The sequence below is a fragment of the Rhineura floridana genome, chromosome 1 (genome assembly GCF_030035675.1).
Source record: "Rhineura floridana isolate rRhiFlo1 chromosome 1, rRhiFlo1.hap2, whole genome shotgun sequence".
Lineage (NCBI taxonomy): Eukaryota > Metazoa > Chordata > Lepidosauria > Squamata > Rhineuridae > Rhineura > Rhineura floridana.
Window position 1 is genome coordinate 22,415,766 of NC_084480.1, and position 19,371 is coordinate 22,435,136.

The following is a 19,371-nucleotide window of genomic DNA, read 5'->3' on the forward strand; positions in this document are numbered from 1 at the left end:
ATGATTGGATTTTTATCAGGGAGTCTATTAGATGTATATAAATGACAACAGCTTTTTTCAGATGTTTTCCTCTGTGGAGCATAGTCAGCTATTCAATTGTTCTTCACTGAAATTTTCCTTTGCTGGATTCAGTAATCACTTCCACGTTGCTCCTACGCTATCCTTCAATCAAAACATCCACCCAAGGGAAAGCCAGGGCACAGGGGGCACTCATTGCCATGGGGTTACCCACAGTAATTTGCTGCCTTCCCTTTCCCCCTGCTAGCACGTAACCCTCTTGTCATCTCCACGTCTAATAATCATGCAGTTCTGAAAGAATGCCAAACCCTAAGGTAAAGGTAAAGGTGTCCCCCCACTTGTAGTGCGAGTCGTTTCCAACTCTTAGGGTGACATCTTGCAATGTTTACTAGGCAGACCGTATATATGGGGTGGGATTGCCAGTTCCTTCCCCGGCCTTTCTTTACCCCCCAGCATATGCTGGGTACTCATTTTACCGACCACGGATGGATGGAAGGCTGAGTGGACCTCGACCCCTTTTACCGGAGATTCGACTTCCTCCTTTTGTTGGAATCGAACTCCGGCTGTGAGCAGAGCTTCGGCTGCGTTACTGCTGCTTACTCTAGGAACCAATATTTCTCTGTAGTTCGTTTTTTGTTTCCCACTGAGCAATTACTATACCAAGTCTAATCCTCAACAAAAATGCGGGGGGGGGGGAGAGAGCTGAGCTCTCTCTCCTCCCCGCTAGCCTTGCCACATCGCTGGTCCATTCTGTCTCTCATTCACTTTTTCATTGAGGGCCAAACTAGATATCTGCTTAATATGTAACATGCAGCTATGTGCCTTCTTCCCCCTTCCTTAATTAAAGGCGTGGAGGGATGATTCTTACTATGAAGGTAGTGTGCAGGAAATGGAGACTTATCTATTCATTCCCCTACCATGAATAGAATAGAGATCAGTTCTCTTGCACACACATACAGAAAGAGAGAACACAGTTAGGAACTTGGCATGGGGAGTCTCCATAGGTGGCAATGGGAACTTTTTCTATATGTGCTGGCGAGGGGGGGGGAATTAGGTGGGGGAGTGAAAAATTAGCCTCCATGGCCTGCTTGCTGCATTCGCAGTAAGAATCACATCAGGTCTGTCAGCCACTTTGAGACGTATAGTGAAAAGCAGGGTTTACATTCCTTAAATAAACCAACACAACTAATTAAGGAAAAGCAAGATATGTATCCACATTCTATGTATTAAGTGAATGTTTCGTTTGGCCCTCAGATAGGGATAGCGGAGAAATTAAATTCAGTTTCCATTTGAAGGCGAATCTATCAAATTTGCACTTCCTAAAACAATATGAGAACCAAAACACAGTCATCCTTCGGAATTCACATTTATCTGAATTTTTGCAATGTGGTTCTCCAACCAAACAATGTTTACAGAAATGCACAGATTAGGGGAATGTGTGCATCAAAATGAATATATTAGTGAAAATAACACCAAAAAATGCATCGCATTAGGAGAAACTGCTTGCAAAAATGTATACATGAGTCAAAACTGCATACAAAAATGTGTTTATTAGGAGAAATGATAAAATGCTGAAGAATTTTAATGAGGATTCTTTTAAAAAAAGAAATTGCAAATTGATGCAGAAATGTGGAAAACTGAATTTACGACTGGAAAAATGAGAAACTGAGAGAACCACAACTGACAGATCTTTCCATCCCTGCCCTCAGATAACTGGATGCAATACAGCACTCTTACATACATACCCTCCACTTTAACCAGTTTAAAAGGGACTATATTTCTCACTGTGTGTGCAGATTACCATTTGGACCTGGCAACTTGCATTACCTGCTGTGCTGTGAAATTCTGAACGGTCTCTGTGCAATGGTTGCTCAACTTTCACCTCTTAGTATACAGTCACTTTCCACCTAGATTTGGCTGTCTAGGACTCCCTTCCAGAGAGCCCCCTAGCACTTGCAGAGGATTCTGAAGTACATTTTAGGCCACATAGGATATCTAGCAGACCTCACTGTTCCATATAAATTGAGCGTATAACCTAGTGTGTCTCTTGGGTGTCTTTCACATCTAGAGGGGGAGACCTGTGGCTAAATTCATGGTGCTCTACTTTTGATTCTGCTTCACTATATACCTTTTCCTTTTAGCTTAAATGTAATATTGTTCTTTCCCTTCAACTGTATTTATTTTCTAATCTCAATTTATCTTTCATCTCTGGTCTCACTATATTTCCCTTCTTGGCCTGTGTATTCCTCTAGTTCTTTGTTGCTAGTTAAAACCTTTTCGTCTATTTCATGTCCTTGAAATTTTATCTATTTTTTCTCTTTCTGTAGAACTCTCCATATTCAGTGATATCCAACTAATTATCTTCCACCTTTTTTTAAAAAAAATGCCTTATTTCAGCTTTCTGTGTGTGTGTGTGTGTGTGTGTGATTGTGTGTGTACTGCTTTTTTGGTAAAGAATGAGGCGCCGGTACTCATATCTTGATAAAAATGCCATGGGTGCCAGCACAAAATGGCTACTGTACCAGTAAGTACTATCACAAAAAAGTCCTGTGTGTGTATCTCCTGCTCCTCCAATTCTCAGTTTTTAAATTTTGTTTTTAATTTTATTTCTGTCTAAATTAAATTGTATTGGGCTGGGCCTGTATTTTTATATATTCTGAACAATACCTACTTTGTTTTTTAAAAAGGCATTCCAACAGTTGTTTCTTAATAAAGGTGAAGTTTGATTTACATAACAACAACTGTCCCTTAATAAAACTGAAGATTGATGTATATGAAAGTGTGGGTTGGGTGTGAGTTTAATTGACTAGCTAAACCAGCCTTTCCCAACTAGTGGGCCACCAGATGTTGTTGGACCACAATTCCTATCTTTCCTGACCATTCGCAATGCTGGCTGAGGCTGATGGGAGTTGTGGTCCAACAACATCTGGTGGCCCACTAGTTGGGAAAGGCTGAGCTAGACAAACAGCCAACATATGTTGAGGCCAGAACAGTGGAAAAGACCACACAAGGGCCAGGAACCTCCAGGCTACAACTGAATGGCCAAGAACAAGAGCAGAGGGAAGCGTTTCTTCTTCTGACCAAAAGCGGTCTAAAGAGGATTAGATGTTATATATAAGAACAGCCAATCAATGCATAATAGAAATTAAGACTTAATCAGTTGCTAACAGTTCAACAAAGGGAAAATTAAAGCAGTTGTAAGTAAGGAGACTAGGGGGCAATATAACAAGTAACACAATGCCTAGTTGGGGCAAGCTAATAATAAATAAACAAGTAGTTATTATAATTGTAGTAAAAAATAAACCTGTGCCTGGGTGCCATGATTGGTGCATTTACTTAATGGATTTTACCATGTTTCCACTACCACATCTCTCTCTCCTCCACATGTTAACAGTGTTTGCTCCTGGGACACATATTTAATCTTTTGCTTTAATATATCCAGGGAAAGAGATTTCAAAACTTCTCAAAAGAAGTTGCCCACCCACTGAGGATCTTCACTATGTACAAACCACGGGCAGGAGAATCAAACTTCCCGCCCCTTTGCTCAGCCTTTGGAAATAGATTAAGAACAGTTTCCATGATATAACTGCCCCTATTCCCCACCACCACCCATTTCCAGATGAGTGTGCTCTGCCTCCCCTTCTGCTCATTGGATACCCAGCATCTTCTCAAGTGTTCCGTCAAGGCCCTGTCTTGCGCTTCCCCTTCATCTCCAAACAGCTTATCCAAAAGTAACAAGAAGTGGGGGTGCATCATCCTGATGAAGCAGAGCCAAGTGGCATGGTAGTCACACCCCTTTGAGTGCCATGCTGTGCCTGTAGTGGAGACTAATGGCTCCAATGTCAGTGGGGCAGTGAATCCACTCCAGGTTTTAGTCCAAGCTTTCAGCACCTTGGACAACATCTTGAAAAGTTTGGACTAAAACCCAGAGTGCATTCACTGCCCCACTGACATTGGAGCCACCAGTCTCCACTGTGTGCCTGGCAATAAATCATCCTGCATATCCAAACTGTAGTCTAAACAAGGGCGGCAGAAGAAAACTTCTTGCACTCACAACCGGCAGAAGCTGAGCAACACCTTCTGATATTTTATTTCAGTCTCTGTTCCTTTGTGTGCTCCTTTTCATAGTGGGGCATCCACTTGGGGAAATGAAGGAGCTTTAACGCTAGGGTTGGATTATTATTAATAATAATAATTTTTATTATTAATTATTATTATTATAAATTCTATCCCACCCTTCCTTCCAAAGTATTCCTGGGCAGCAAACAACAATACAATACAATACAATTAATTATTAAAATAAACATAAAATAAATAAAAATTGTAAGCATTAAGAACATCTAAAAACATTTCATACAGTCACATACCCTCACAGCTAATAATTTCAAGGTTTCCAGGAACAATATCTTTTAGCCATCAAATGCCTGGGGAAGCAGGAATGTTTGAAAATTCCTCTTGAATGTTACTGAAGAGGGTGACAGATGCACCTTTTCAGGGTGGCATCCTGCAAATAGGGAACCATCACTGAGAAGACCCTGTCATGGGCAGAGCTTGGAAAAGTTACTTTTTTGAACTACAACTCCCATCAGCCCAATTCAGTGGCCATGCTGGTGGGGCTGCTGGGAGTTGTAGTTCAAAAAGTAACTTTTCCAAGCTCTGGTCATGGGTCAGATACATCCTTCTGACTGAACACCCAGTCTACCTCCCACAGCTATTTCTTACTTTTACCATGCATGATGTTCCAAACTTTCTTTTCTTCAAATTCACTTGCCACCCTTGTTCTTTTAATGATACATAAGTGTGAGAAATCCAGCAGTGTCTAAATGTGCAGCTGATATGCCACATCGATCTCCAAAGATGGAGATTACACAATAAGATATACAAACCCACATTGACAATTGAGTGTAACCTGACATGAAGCAGTCTTAGTTCTGCTGTTTACTTACATAAGTAAGTTTACCATCTGTTGTGTGATTGCTCTCATGGTAAGCTAGTGAAGTCAACAATGAGGCTAAAACTGGACGGCCAGGTTTACTGTTTGGATGACTGCCTCATTCATGTATAAGGCAGGGTCTGAGGGCCTGGCCTTCAAACCAGAAGGTGTTTATGAATGAGGGAGCTTCCCCCTTCCTTGTGCTCCATTACTGCAGCCACTTTCCTCTCAGCCTGGTTCCAATAACTAGGAGCAAGCCGGGCTGTGGGGAAAATGCCTGAAATGAGGTAGATTATGGCAAGGGGAAGCAGGGGAAGGGGTAGGATTCAGCTCCCAGGGCCAGCCCTACCATTAGGCAGAGTGAGGCGGCTGCCTCAGGTGGTAGATGTTGACAGTCTAGGGGAGCAACAGAGAGGTTTTGAAGGATAGAGCTGTGTGTGTGTCACGCAGCCTCCCTTGTGCCCTCTAAGCTAGCCTGCTGCTCTCAGGTGCTGCGGGGGATACTGACCCATCACCAGTGTTGAAGTAAGATTCCACTGCCAGTTTGGTCAGCTTCAGGAAATGGAATGAAGGTACCATCTTGTCCTTCACCTCAGGCATCAAAAAGACAACTCTGTCAGCTCCCCTCAGCTGTGTACACATTTTGTTGTTGTAATTAGACCCCAGCCTCCACTTTATATTTGAATGGGCATCCCCAGTCATGTCTAGTTAAGACCCGAGTCCCCGTTTCGTGTGTGATTCAGTGGCTCCATATCCACATCCACATGTTAGTTACATCCATCGCTATCAGTGTATATTGAGGGAAGATCATAGGAAGCCACCATAGCAGTTCAGATTATTCGTCCATTGAACTCAGTATTACCTTCTCTGACTGGCAGTGATTCTCCAGGGTCTCAGCCAGAGATCTTTAACATTTGCTATCTCAAGTTGCTGCCTTTTTACCTCAAGTTTCCAGGGATTTAACATGGGGCTTGGGTAGGGAGAGAACTTTGATTGAGTTTGCACTTAAAGCCAAACCTATTAAATTAGCACTTTCCAAAACATGAGAATTGAAAACCTTTGAAATTCGCATGCATCTGAGTTTTGCAATGCAGTTCTCCAACCAACCAATGTTTACAAAACTGCCTATGTATGGGGAAAGTATGCATAAAAATGAATATATCCGTGAAAATGTCATACAAAGATGCGTTCAGTTAGGATAAATAGCTTGCAAAAATTGGTACATTACTGTATTCAAAAATGTGTCTATTAGGAAAGATTCACACTAAAATGGTACAGAATTTTCGTGAGGATTTTTTTTACAAGAAATGCAGATTGCTGCAGAGCTATGGAGAACTGAATTTAAGATTCTTCGGTTGGTAGCTCAGCTACGTCCCTATCTGGGCAGCGACGACCTCGCTTCAGTTATCCATGCTCTGGTAACCTCAAGACTGGACTACTGCAATGCGCTCTACGTGGGACTACCTTTGAAGACGGTTCGGAAACTGCAGCTCGTGCAAAACGCTGCGGCCCGATTGTTGACTAGGACCAAACGATCCAAACATATAACACCTGTTCTGGCCCGTTTGCACTGGCTGCCTATATGTTTCCGGGCCAGATTCAAAGTGTTGGTCTTGACCTATAAAGCCTTACACGGCGCGGGTCCGCAATACCTGATGGAACGCCTCTCCCGATATGAACCTACCCGTACACTGCGTGCAACATCGAAGGCCCTCCTCCGGGTCCCGACTCATAGAGAGGCTCGGAGGATGACGACAAGTTCTAGGGCCTTCTCAGTGGTGGCCCCTGAACTATGGAACAGTTTTCCTGATGAGGTGCGCCTGGCGCCAACATTGCTTTCTTTTCGGCGCCGGGTTAAAACGTACCTCTTTTCCCAGGCATTTTAATATATTTTAGTATATTTATAACACTCTGGTATACTAAATTAATTGTGTAATATGTTTTTAGGTTTGAGAATTGTTATTATGTGTGTGGTAATTATTATGTGATTTTATCTTATTGTATTTTTATATTTATGTTGTTCACTGCCCAGAGAGCCGTTGGCTGTGGGAGGTATAGAAATGAATAAATAATAATAAATAATAATAAAATAATAATTTACGAGAACTGAAATTGATAGATCCTTCCATTCCTACATAAGGCCTTCTGCATGCATGTCCTCTACCAATGAGCGATGGACACTCCTCCAGACTTTTGACTCTGACCTTTTGCCAGACTGTGTTGGGTGTGTGTTGGCAAAAGTCACACACATACACACACACACACACAAATCTGTGGTTGTATTGGGACAACCACCATTCGGAGGTGTTTGTAATGCAAAGGTTGTCCAAACAGCATATCTTGATAATTTCATGCATCTGTTCGCAAGAGAAGGCATGTCCAATTACCTTTGTTGCAGCAGTATTCCAATGAAAACCAGAAAAAATACCCTTCTCCTGGCCCATATTGAATTCTGCAGGACAGACTTGCTGTATAAATGAGAAAAAATTGACTTTCACTTCCCCAGCAAGTTTCTCACCTTGACACGTTTTTCTATTTCATTTCTCAAAGGTTGACAAACATCTCTCTTTTTATTGCTTTCCTTCATTAAGGAAGGAATAAAAAGTGGGCACTTAGGAAAATGAAATGCCTGTTCCTACTGAAAACTAATCATTTTACATGGCCTGACACCCACAGTGCCGCTCTGATCAGGCTGGTTAAATCTCTCTCTCTCTCTCTCTCTCTCTCTCTCTCTCTCTTCAAAAGGGCTTTTGAAATTGAAATGAAAAGTGACAGTAGTGGGGGGGTGAAGGGATCTCCAACCTTTTGAATTCATTTCCTTTTCCTGTTTGCAACAGCATGTGCCAAGAAACAAGGCTTGATTTTTCCATGAAGTCATATCAAGAGCAGCCCCACAATGCACCTGCAATTTTACAGATCATACACACTTTGGTATTTGGGCTCAACACTTGACAAGCCAGCAGGTCCTGCTCTACTATCCTCAAGAAAAAAAAAAAGCTTTTCTTTCAGGTAAGTATGAAGCATGAAATTTCCATAAACGATGCCATATTTTGTCGCCCCCCCCCCCTTCTCCTCCCATCTCCAAAATGATGGTATGAGAATTAACAGGGTACTCCATCATGGAGCCAAACCTCATAGGGCTATTGTGAGGATAACACAGAGAGGGGGAGAGCCTTGTACGCCACCTAGAGCCCCTTGGAGGGATATACATTTATTATTTATTTATTTACTAGATTTATATCCTGCCCTTCCTTCCAGTAGGAGCCCAGGACAGCAATAAATAAGCAAATAAATAAATAATCCTAGGAGTTTGCGGCACCAGTTGAGTGGTTACAGTGTGATGCAACATCCAATGCTATATACCAATTCAATGCTACAGTCTATGGCAGAGCTAGCTATGGGTAATCCAGGCTTGAGTGAAAACTGTATTTCTGTCATGTTATCCTGAACTAAGGAAGACTTCAGACCAGACTGATGCCAGGTATATGAGTTTCCAATCAGTCAATAGTTTACTGGTCTGACTAGGTCAGCTGGCCAGTACTGGTGATCCAAATGACTGGTAGGTTCCATTAGGTACAAGTGAATCTGGCCATTTCAGTTTCTCACATTTTCTTTTTTTCCAGTCTTAAATTCAGTTTGCTGCATTTCCACATCAGTTTGTGGGGTTTTTTTTTTACAAAAAAGTCTCATGAAAATTCTTCCACATTTCTCCTAATAGATAGTTATATATACAATTTTCTGTAATATGCATATTTTTGCAAGCAATTTCCCCTAATATACTACACTTTCCCCCTTATACTGTCAGCTCTGCACTGAGACAGCAGTGCCGGTGGGGGCTGGAAATTCCTGGGTAGTTATCAGGGTGGGAAAGTCCTTAGCTGGCAGTCTGGTCGTAAATGTGCCAGGCTAACGAGGATGAAGCATGATAAGGGCAAGGCCCTTCCATAGCTTACGTGCCAAGCCAGAAGTCCAGAAGCGAGGTCAATAGAGGTCCGGGTTCAATTGCCAAGGGGTCAGTCCAAGTCAAGGTTCAAGGGCTAGGAAGACACACAGTGGTCATGCCTGACATTGCAGTCATCAACAAGCTGAACCCAAGGTTTGACTTTTAAGGAGCAGGTTTGTCAGCAGGTGTGAGCCCTCAGCGTTTTGGCCTTAAGTGGACAGGCCTGCCCCTCTTCTGCCTGACCTTCTGTTGTCTACGTTCTGCAGGTGAGGGGGGAGTATCCTGTTCCCTGTCTGCGTCTGGCTGAAGGGCTTCAGCTGTGTCTGGGGTGCTCTGCAGCTGAGGGGGAGAAGGAGCTGGGTTCTCAGGAGTTTCCTCCATTTCTCCTTCTGGGTCTGCTGCTTCTGGGTCTGCTGCTGTTACTCCTGAGTCATCCTCGTCTGATGAGTCCTCTGACGGGGCCATGACATATACTTGCATTTTTGCATACCTTATTTGGCTAGAGATCTGCATCACGCCATCTGGAGAAAGCTACATTCCAAAGGATAGCTGTGCTTCATTTTGCATATTGTTTCAGGAAGTACAAAGTTAGGAAGGTTTGCACTAAAATGTGAACTGACCTAAATTTCTCTCCTGTTGCAGCCCCTGACTCACCAGACGTTTATCCTGCTCAACCCCAGGCCTTCCAGGCTCCATTCTGGATCTGCTCCCATGACCTACCCAGTTGGGACAGTGTTTTGTTTCTTTCAATCAATATTTGGCATGCATACCATGTCAGGTTTGTGGCAAGTCCTAATCTTCCTAATCTTCACTCTGTAACCTACAGCTATTTGGGAGCCAGGAATTTAAGGATATTTTCTCCAAAGTGCTTTTAAGCATCATCAGAAGTAAACAAGATGCAGACAGAGTCACTGGGGTGAACCCACCACATCTCCTGTTAGGGAACAACCCATTAAAGACATGAGATAGGGCAGAGGTGAGTGTTGTATCAACTGGAGAATGAGCAAGATGTCAGATCTAGGTCAGGGAGGTAAGTTCTGGCTAACTACTTTGAGATCTAGAACAAAAGCAAGACACTACTGAACAGGACCACATGAACATAAAAAATGTAAGAAAAGCCTGCTGGATCAGGCCAGTGGCTCATCGAGTCCAGCATCCTCTTCTCATAGTGGCCAACCAATTGCCTCTGGGAAGCCTGTAAGCTCAATAGCACTCTCCCCTCCTGTGGTTTCTAGCAACTAATATTCAGAAGCATATAGTTTCCAACTATACTCCAGCATTTTCTTTCAGGACCCACTTGGCTATCTCCTTTTGTCCAACTGGAAAATTGTCTGTTTTGGTGATATAAAATTTTATAATTGGGTTGATACAACAGGAAATTATTGCACATTTTTTCTTTTCATTGTTCTATTGCTCTGGCTTCAGCAATAGCTGTATTTTAATGAGTAAGCTGTGATTATTCACAACTGGAAATGTTATTTAAAAATATCTGAGCAGAAGGGAATTAGCTAGGAAGCCTGTTAACTAGAGTCTCTTTCTGCTTCCTTCTGCAGGAGCTGCTGGGCTGGAGTCAGTGCAGCCCAAATGGTCCCAGCCAAACCTTATTTATAGGTTGTAGATATTTGGTTTATCAACTGTTGACAGTACTAGATCTTTAGTCTGGTTTGGTAAACAGCTGCTCTTTATAGTCACAACGGATGTCATTTCTACTACTGTAAGTTTCGTGTTTTCTTCTTTAAACTCATCGCATCTCTGTTTAATTGCAGGTATCTGTGGTTGTAATTCCTGAAATCTAGAGCTGTACATCGTTCACTTCCCCAGTGCCTCTTTCCTGCCGGAGCTGTGGAGTGTGACAATGGTGTTTGTATCCAAGCTATCAAACGCCATTATCACACTAAATAGCTACTGTTAGATAAGCCATCAGATTCAGAGAAGGAAGGGGGGAAAGGAAGAGAATTATTGGAGCAGTATATTTTTTTCCAACAAAGCTGAAGGAATACAACAGCAGCATGTCATGACAACTGTTTGCTTTCTGATGCCAAAATCTCGTGCAATAAATAATACACTCCACTTTCTTAAAAGTGCACATTGGGATCCCAGTTGCTTGTGTTGAGATGTGCATGACTCATGTTTGTGTTCATGGACTGCAGAGATATTTTAGTTATCAAGCACAAGTGATTATGCACATTCATTCCTACATTATAACAAACAGCCTACACAACTGTCTTTCTTTTTTACTCTCCAAAGCAACATTATAAGCATTTATTCCACTTATTAACAAGTTAATCATTATAGCTATTTTAGTCTGGAACAGGAGTTCCATTGTTGTATTGACTTTTGACGAATGAGCTTGAGAATGGAGGCATAATTCCATTTTTGGCTCTCAGCTGTGCACAGCTCAGCTGTGTATACATTCATCACTTAGCCAAATGCTGAGCAGAATTACTGCCAACTCGTCATGTTGTCTGGAGGTTTGGCAGAAAAGGAACCGAGATCCATTTCCATAATTGCTGTATAAATATTCCATAGGTGTATATCTCATTGAAATCCATGTGAAGTATGTGAAGCGGGATGCATGCATATACATACATTCTAACTTATGCCAAAAAGGGAGACAGAGGTTAATTATCTTTCCCTGCCATCCTTACTACATGATGACAGTAAAAATAAGTAAGAAAACCAAGATGTTTTACACATTATGCAGCAACAAAACCAGGTTTGCCACTGAGTGTAACCCCAACAGCGCTTTGTAGCCAATCTAGGCTCTCTGATTAATGTACCTGTATGATGAATGTACACATTGATAACATGTTGTCAGCCACACTTTTCATTTTTACATGCTTAAAACAGGGGTGGGGGACATGTGGTTTCCCAGATGTCATTGGACTACAGCTCCCATCAGCCCCAGCCAGCATGGCCAATGATCAGGGATGATAGGAGTTGCAGTGCAACAACATTTGGAGGATCACAGCTTTCCCACCCATGGCTTAAAACATCTTAAGTGTACACCTAGAATATTGTGTAAATTGGTTCTCAAGATAGTTATCTAAATATTTGCACTAATTCATTCTGACATTTTGCCAAAGCAAACATATTTCAACCCTTTATATTATCTTTTAAATTATCTACTATTCTGTCTTTCTTTTTAAGTTCTGAGCTAGGCAGCACATTTTATTTATTTATATTTATTTATTTATTTATTATTTTATTTATACCCCTTCCTTCCTTCCAGCAGGAGCCCAGGGCGGCAAACAGAAACACTAAAAACACTTTAAAACATCATAAAAAGACCTTAAAATACATTAAAAACAAAACAACATTAAAAACATTTTAAAAAACCTTTAAAACATCTTTTAAAAAAGGGTTAAAGATATTAAAAGACATATTAAAAGCAATTCTAACACAGACGCAGACTGGGATAGGCCTCAACTTAAAAAGCTTGTTGGAAGAGGAAAGTCTTCAAAAGGTGCCAAAAAGATAGCAGAGATGGTGCCTGCCTAATATTTAACGGGAGGGAATTCCACAGGGTAGGTGCCACCACACTTAAGGTCTGTTTCCTATATTGTGCAGAACAAACCTCCTGATAAGATGGTATCTGCAGGAGGCCCTCACCTGCAGAGCGCAATGATCAACTGGTATATAAGGGGTAGTAAGACGGTGTTTCAGGTATCCTGGTCCCAAGCTGTATAGGGCTTTGTACACCAGAACTAGAACCTTGAATTTGGCCTGGTAGCAAATGGGCAGCCAGTGCAATTCTTTCAGCAGCGGGTGACATGTTGGCAATACCCTGCCCCAGTGAGCAGTCTCGCAGCTGCATTTTGCACTAGCTGCAGCTTCCACACCAACCTCAAGGGCAGCCCCCCATTGAGCGTATTACAGTAATCCAGCCTAGAGGTTACCAGTGCATGGACAACAGTGGTCAGACTATCCCGGTCCAGAAATGGCCGCAGCTGCCTTACCAGCCAAAGCTGGTAAACAGTACCCCTAGCCACGGAGATCACCTGGAAACAAAACAAACTGGGAGATCAAGTTTCAAAGCAGGAGAAAGAACCAAGAGAAAGATGGAGTGTTTTTTTGGTAAGAAGTGGGATAGTTTGAAGGCCTCCCACTCTAGAAATAAATGAGGTTTCCAGACGTTCTGGACCAGGCTAAGCAGTGCAGTAAGATGGTCCTATACTCCTCTGGAAGATGATCTTTGTTATGAATTTGTGAAGCCCACAGATCATAGAATCATAGAGTTGGAAGGGGCACATAAGGTCATCAAGTCCAACCCCCTGCTCAATGCAGGAATCCAACTTAAAGCATACCCAACAGGTGGCTGTCCAGCTGCCTCTTGAATGCCTCCAGTGTCAGAGAGGCCACCAGCTCCCTAGGTCATTGGTTCCATTGTATCTCTCTAACTGTTAGGTTTTCCTGATGTTCAGCTGAAATCTGGCTTCCTGCAACTTGAGCCCATTATTCCTTGTCCTGTGCTCTGGGATGATAGAGAAGAGATCCTGGCCTTCCTCTGTGTGACAACCTTTTAAGCATTTGAACAGTGCTATCATATCTCCTCTCAGTTTTCTCTTCTCAAGGCTAAACATGCCCAGTTCTTTCAGTTTCTCCCCATTGGGCTTTGTTTCTAGTCCCTTGATTATCCCCATTGCCCTCCTCTGAACTCATTCCAGTTTTTCTGCATCCTTCTTAAAGTGTGGTGTCCACAACTGGACACAGTACTCAAGATGAAGCCTAACCAGTGCCAAATAGAGGGGAACCAATACTTCATGCAATCTGGAAACTATAATTCTGTTAATGCCACCTAGAATAGCATTTGCTTTTTTTGCAGCCACATCACACTATTGGCTCATATTCAGCTTGTGATCAACAACAATCTCAAGATCCTTCTCACATGTAGTATTGCTGAGCCAAATATGCAGTGCTTTCCCAATTGTGGGGAGGGAGGCCCTATTCAGGGATACCTCCTCCCACTGTAAACCCCTGCACTGTTATCTGTTCAAAAATGTTTGAGCGCCTCCAGAGCAGAATCAAGGGCTTGTGGGGATGGCTTCAGGGGGAGAAGCAGGCACCAAAAATTGCTTTCCTCCTTGTTCTGTTAATGCATAACTTCCACCAGTGGCTACCTGTTTCTAGGACCCTGCAGTGAGGGTGCTTGGAAGATACTCAAGGTTTCCTCTGGGTAATGCAAAGGCTGTTAATTGTAGTTTATGATAGCTTATGGTCTTTAATAATGAGCAGCTATAGGGAAATTAGAGGCAGTCATGGTGTGCATGGGGTATCAAGTAGGCTTAATAAAGCTGGAATGAGCTTGCCCTAGAATAAGCCCCAGAATCCTTTGCAATGCAGAGACATTCATGGGGAACTTAAGAGTTATGGGCCATATTCAACTCACTCCCCTAGCAGAAGCCAACACAAGGATTCCTGCTAGTGCAACAGGACTTCCTCCTCTCTTCTTCCACATATGCCCCTGCACCCTCCCCAAATCTGCTCTGGAACCCCCAGAACAGCATGCGGGGAGAAGAGAGGGGAGATCTGCTTAGCACTCTATGTTGAATGCAACCCTACGGCTGTAGCAAAAGTTCTTTAAAGGTAAAACGTTTGAGAACCTTTGAAATAATGCATGTGCCGTTTCTGATTTGTTGCTTTCCTTCACAAACAGCTATGGGGGGAAGGCGGGTAGAACAATCCAAAATCCCCATAGCCAGAAGGAGAAGAGATTCTGGCCTCTTCTGCATCATGTGGTGTTATTGCAAAACCTACCACATGTAATCATTCATTTTGTTTTAGTTGTTGCATCCATCCTGCGTTAATTTGTACTTGAGGCCAGATCCAGCCACCACAAATACCATTAACTAATGGCCAATCATATCATCAGCCCACACCCTCTCTTGCATGCAATTTCAGATGGGGGTTGTTGTTGTTGTTCTATTGGCCTCCCTCGGGTCCTTCCCGAACTGGAGATCCATAGAGCCAATGCTTCTTTCCCCCCCCCTTTAAAAAAAATAGATCTGGCTTTGAACCCGGATGAAAATTCGCACTGCCAGGAATGCCATCTGTCCTGCGCTTGCCTTAGCTACCCTTTGGGAGGCTCTGATCTTCTACCCTGGCACTAGGAGGGACTGTCTTAGAATGGTTTCTGTAAACCGCTCTGAGAGCCTTTGGGGCTAAACGGGCGGGTATAAATGCTGCAGATAAATAAATAAATAAATAAATAGGAGATGCATAATAACAAAGACTGAGAACTAGAATCTCAGAGACGTATTGCTCAAGTGATATAGATGCCCAGAATAGATTAAGGCTGCAATTCAATGCATGTCTACTCAGAAGTAAGCTCTATTGGGTTCAATGGGACTTACTCCCAGGTAAGTGTGTATTGGATTGCAGCCTAAGACACTCAGGAAATAGTGCTTATGGATGCTTATATCTAAAATAAGTGATACTGAAGTTCCAGCCTTCTTATCTTCGATGTGGGGGTGGTACATGCTGTGATTAATCAGTGGTGATTTTTAAAAAAATCCTCAGTCATCATGGTTGCTGGATTTAACACATGAAAGCAAGAAGCTGGTTGTAAATCAAGACATCGATTTAAATCTTGACTTAGTCCTAAGAGAGAATGCCAATTTTAAATCAAGTTTCCAATTTCCTAATTCTCGTATTTCCTAAATAAGCATGCATACTAATTGGTTGCTATAACAACTGAAAGATGTCAATTTGCCATTCAATACAGCCTGTATATATAACCAAGAAAAATAATTCAAAATCCCTGATCAAGGAGTCCACATACCTTTTTACACTACAGGAATAATATTTGCTTAGGGGAGCAGCTGTGAAATGAAGGGTTTCTGTTGGCTACCTATCCTCTCTCCTTCTGTCTCTCTCTCTCTCACACACACACACATACACACACACAAAACCACAAATGCATGCTAAGTGTGATCACTTGCTAGAAGGCTGAGGTGCTCAGACTTTTCCAGAAGCAAAGGTTGGTAGTCACTGGGCGTGACATGAAAAGTAAATAGCCCTGCTGCTTGGTTGACACTCTAAACAGTCATAATTTGCATAATAAATACAACTGCATGACCTATGATGTCATATTTATAATGCTTATCCTCATTTAAATATTTTGGCCCAGGTTCATTCTTGTACATAGAAAAGCAGCCTTTCACTCAGAGGTGGTGGACAAGTTACAGTGGACAGCTCAATGCCTCCTGAAGCTGCCCCAGTCTTCCATCCCATCAAATTTTCTTCCTATTTTTTTCCTTCTTGTGTTTTCTGCATTTTAAAACAATATTTTGCCCCCTTTTATGTAGCGTCAGATCAATTGGGAGGGACAGTATTTCATTTCATAAAAATGAATAGTTTTTATTACTTTTATTTGTCACACAGAGGAAGGCCAGGATCTCTTCTCAATTGTCCCAGAGTGCAGGGCATGGAATAATTGGCTCACGTTACAGGAAGCCAGATTTTGGCTGAACATCAGGGGGAAAAAATCCTAACTATTAGAGCAGTATGACTATGGAACCAATGACCTACGGAGATGGTGGGCTCTCCAACACTGGAGGCATTCAAAAGGCAGCTGGAGAGCCACCTGTCACGTGTGCTTTAACTTGGATTCCTGCATTGAGCAGGGGGTTGGTCTTATGGGCCCCTTCCAGCTCTACTTTGCAATTATTCTTTGATACCTCATTGTATGGCTATGGAAAAAGCAGCTCCCCCACCCCCAGCTGAGAATAAATTGGTAGTCTTCTGCCATGTGTGTGCGCGCACGCAGGAGCAGGGTAGGCGGTGGAAAGATCTGTCAGTTTCAGTTCTCTCAGTTTCTCATTTGTTCTAATATTATATTCAGTTATCTACATTTCTGCAGCAATTTGCATTTTTTTTTATAAAAAAAGAATCATCATGAAAAATCTCCAGAATTTTAGCTCACCTTTCTGCTAATAAGTACATTTTTGTTGACAGTTTTGAGTAATGTACACATTTTTGCCAGCAATGTCTCCTAATATAATGCATTTTGAGCCCATCGCTCAGTGTATACTTTTTTTTTTTGCAAGCAATTTCTTGTCATATAATGCATTTTTGTGTTATTTTCACTCATATATTCAACTTCATGCACCCTTTCCCCTAACATATACATTGTTGTAAACATTGTTTGGTTGGCAAACTGCTTTGCACAATTCAAATCAGTGAGAATTTCAGAGTGGTTGTATTTCAGTTCTCATATTGTTTCAGAAAGTGTGAATTTGAAAGCTTTGACTTGAAATGCGAACTGAATCAAATGACTCGCCCATCCCTAGCGCAGGATCAATCAGCGGGGGAGGGGACAGGAGGGCCGTTTGGTCTGGGCTGCAAGTTCAAAGGGAGCCTCAGATTTAGCCACTTGTTAATTTTTTTTGCACTTGATGAGTTTTGCAATTTGTTTTTATGCGGATTAGACAAATATCTGACATAAGCTCTTGTAGCTCAGAGGTGCACATTTAAGTAAATAATTGTGTCTCACCATTTTTGTTTGGTGCCTTATTTTGTTTTTGTGTGTTGTCACTTTTTATTTTTAGTATGGCTAGCAGCCTCAAAAACTGGAAGAGGCCTGGGCCTCCCTAGACCTCTGAAAGGGCTGGTGTGTGTGTGACAGAAAGGAATTACTTTCATTTGTTTTCCAGGACAGTAGCTGTATGATCTGTTATACTTAAACAAAAAACAAAAACTGCGCACTTATTTGAGAGTAACCCCATCAAACATTTGAGGCCCCTTGTTTAAGGTGTTGACAGTTGTTAGGAGACCCCTATTCCCCTCACAGAGCTATAATTCTCAGAGTTCTCTGAGACGAGGGATTAACAAGCCCACATGGAAAATGGGAAGAGGAGTCTCCTAATAACTCTCAGCAGCCTTAACAAACTACAGTACTGTGAGGAAAGCCTGCAGGGCTGGGGCCAGAGGATGGCCAGGTTGGGCCCTGGCAAAGGGCCCCTGCAGCCCAGAGGGGGCCCTCCTTAGGGTGGAAGAGTGGCACTCCCATTCTGTGATCCATAGCAGAGTTGGATCCTGCAACCCGACCCTATCCCAGGGAGGAAGCTCCCAGGCACTCCACCAATACAGACAGCACAGGCTTCAATAAGCCTGCCCACTTGACTCACCTACCTCTCCTGTCAATGTGAATGCCATGTGCTCTGTGCATGCATGCTTGCCATTACCCAAGATGGTGGGGGGGGCTTTCCTCTGGGACTAATGCCCCACCATCATCTTGGTTGATGGCAGGCATGCAAACTGCATGCGCACATCATTTACATAACACGAGAGGTAGATGGGGCATGTGGGCAGGCTTATTATCCTCATGCCGCCTGTATTGGGGGGGTGTTTCGCTACAGCGCCATGGGTCCATGGCAGGCTAGTGCCCAAGGGCCCAGTCACGCTTGGCACTGGCCTTGGAAGCCGGGACTCTTTAAAGTGGTATGATACTGCTTTGGGGACTGAGTAAACCTGCATAGGACTGAACACTCTAAATATAGGTAGCTGTAGTGATAATTTAAGAACGATACTCTTTCCAGATTAGTTGGGAGATGGCTGGAGAGAAGAGAAAGGTGAACTGTGTGCTTCACAACTGAAGTAATAGTAAACATGGCCATGGAAAGCTCCTTCCCTTTATGACCCTTCTGCCCAGAGTCTAAAATTACCTGGCTGAGTTACCTCCTGATGAGTTGCTAATAGGCCCAATAATAACTAAGTCTGGATTTGTAAAAGACTTGGCCTCGTCAGTGGATATGGAAATGATCATTCATCTCTTAACAGCCGCAGGTGTTACCATTTGGTCTAATTGGGGGGGAAAACTCAAACTCCCACTTTGGAAGAATGCATTCTGAGGATATGGGAGCTAGTAAATATGGTAAAATCAGCTAATATAGTTAGGGTGAAGGGAAGCCACGCAACCTAAAAACTCATTTATCAAAAAAATGGAATGTGTTCATTATCCGCAGTTATAAGACAGAAGAAAATACCCAACGGTAAATTGTAAAATATTGTATTGTAAATATTGTAAAATTGTAAAAAAATATTAGGGTGAGGATTTATAATGAATATCTAGGCACAAAGAGCAGATAAATATTCTCCCTCCTGTTCTTGTCTTCTTTGTGAATTTATTTATTTATGCTCTTTTGCGTATATCAGTGTTAATTCAACATAGCATATCAATGTTTTTTAGACTATATTCTTACTGAATTTTCTTTTCTCATACATATTCCTTCTTTAAACATATCTGTGTGGGTATTCATACATATTTCTTTATATTTTTATTTACACTGTTTTGTGTATCTCAGTGTATCGTATATCAGTGCCAACTACATTATCCTCTTGCTGAATTTCCTTTTGTTATATATATATTCTTTCCTTTTTTCTTTATACATATATGTTCATATGTATTTATGTAAATATATTTCCATTAGCCCTGCCTCACCCCAACTCAATTTTTAAAATTTTGAAATGTATTATT

General features: G+C 42.2%; 1 long non-coding RNA gene across 1 annotated transcript in view; it reads left to right on the forward strand.

Annotated features, from left to right (window-relative positions):
• LOC133379689 (uncharacterized) overlaps positions 1 to 19,371 on the forward strand; it is a 36,670-nt gene that overhangs the window by 617 nt on the left and 16,682 nt on the right. Inside the window, exons 2-4 of the long non-coding RNA XR_009761241.1 lie at positions 7,789 to 7,960; positions 9,537 to 9,672; positions 10,661 to 14,480. This is a non-coding gene — a long non-coding RNA (uncharacterized LOC133379689). The remainder of the gene's footprint in view (positions 1 to 7,788; positions 7,961 to 9,536; positions 9,673 to 10,660; positions 14,481 to 19,371) is intronic.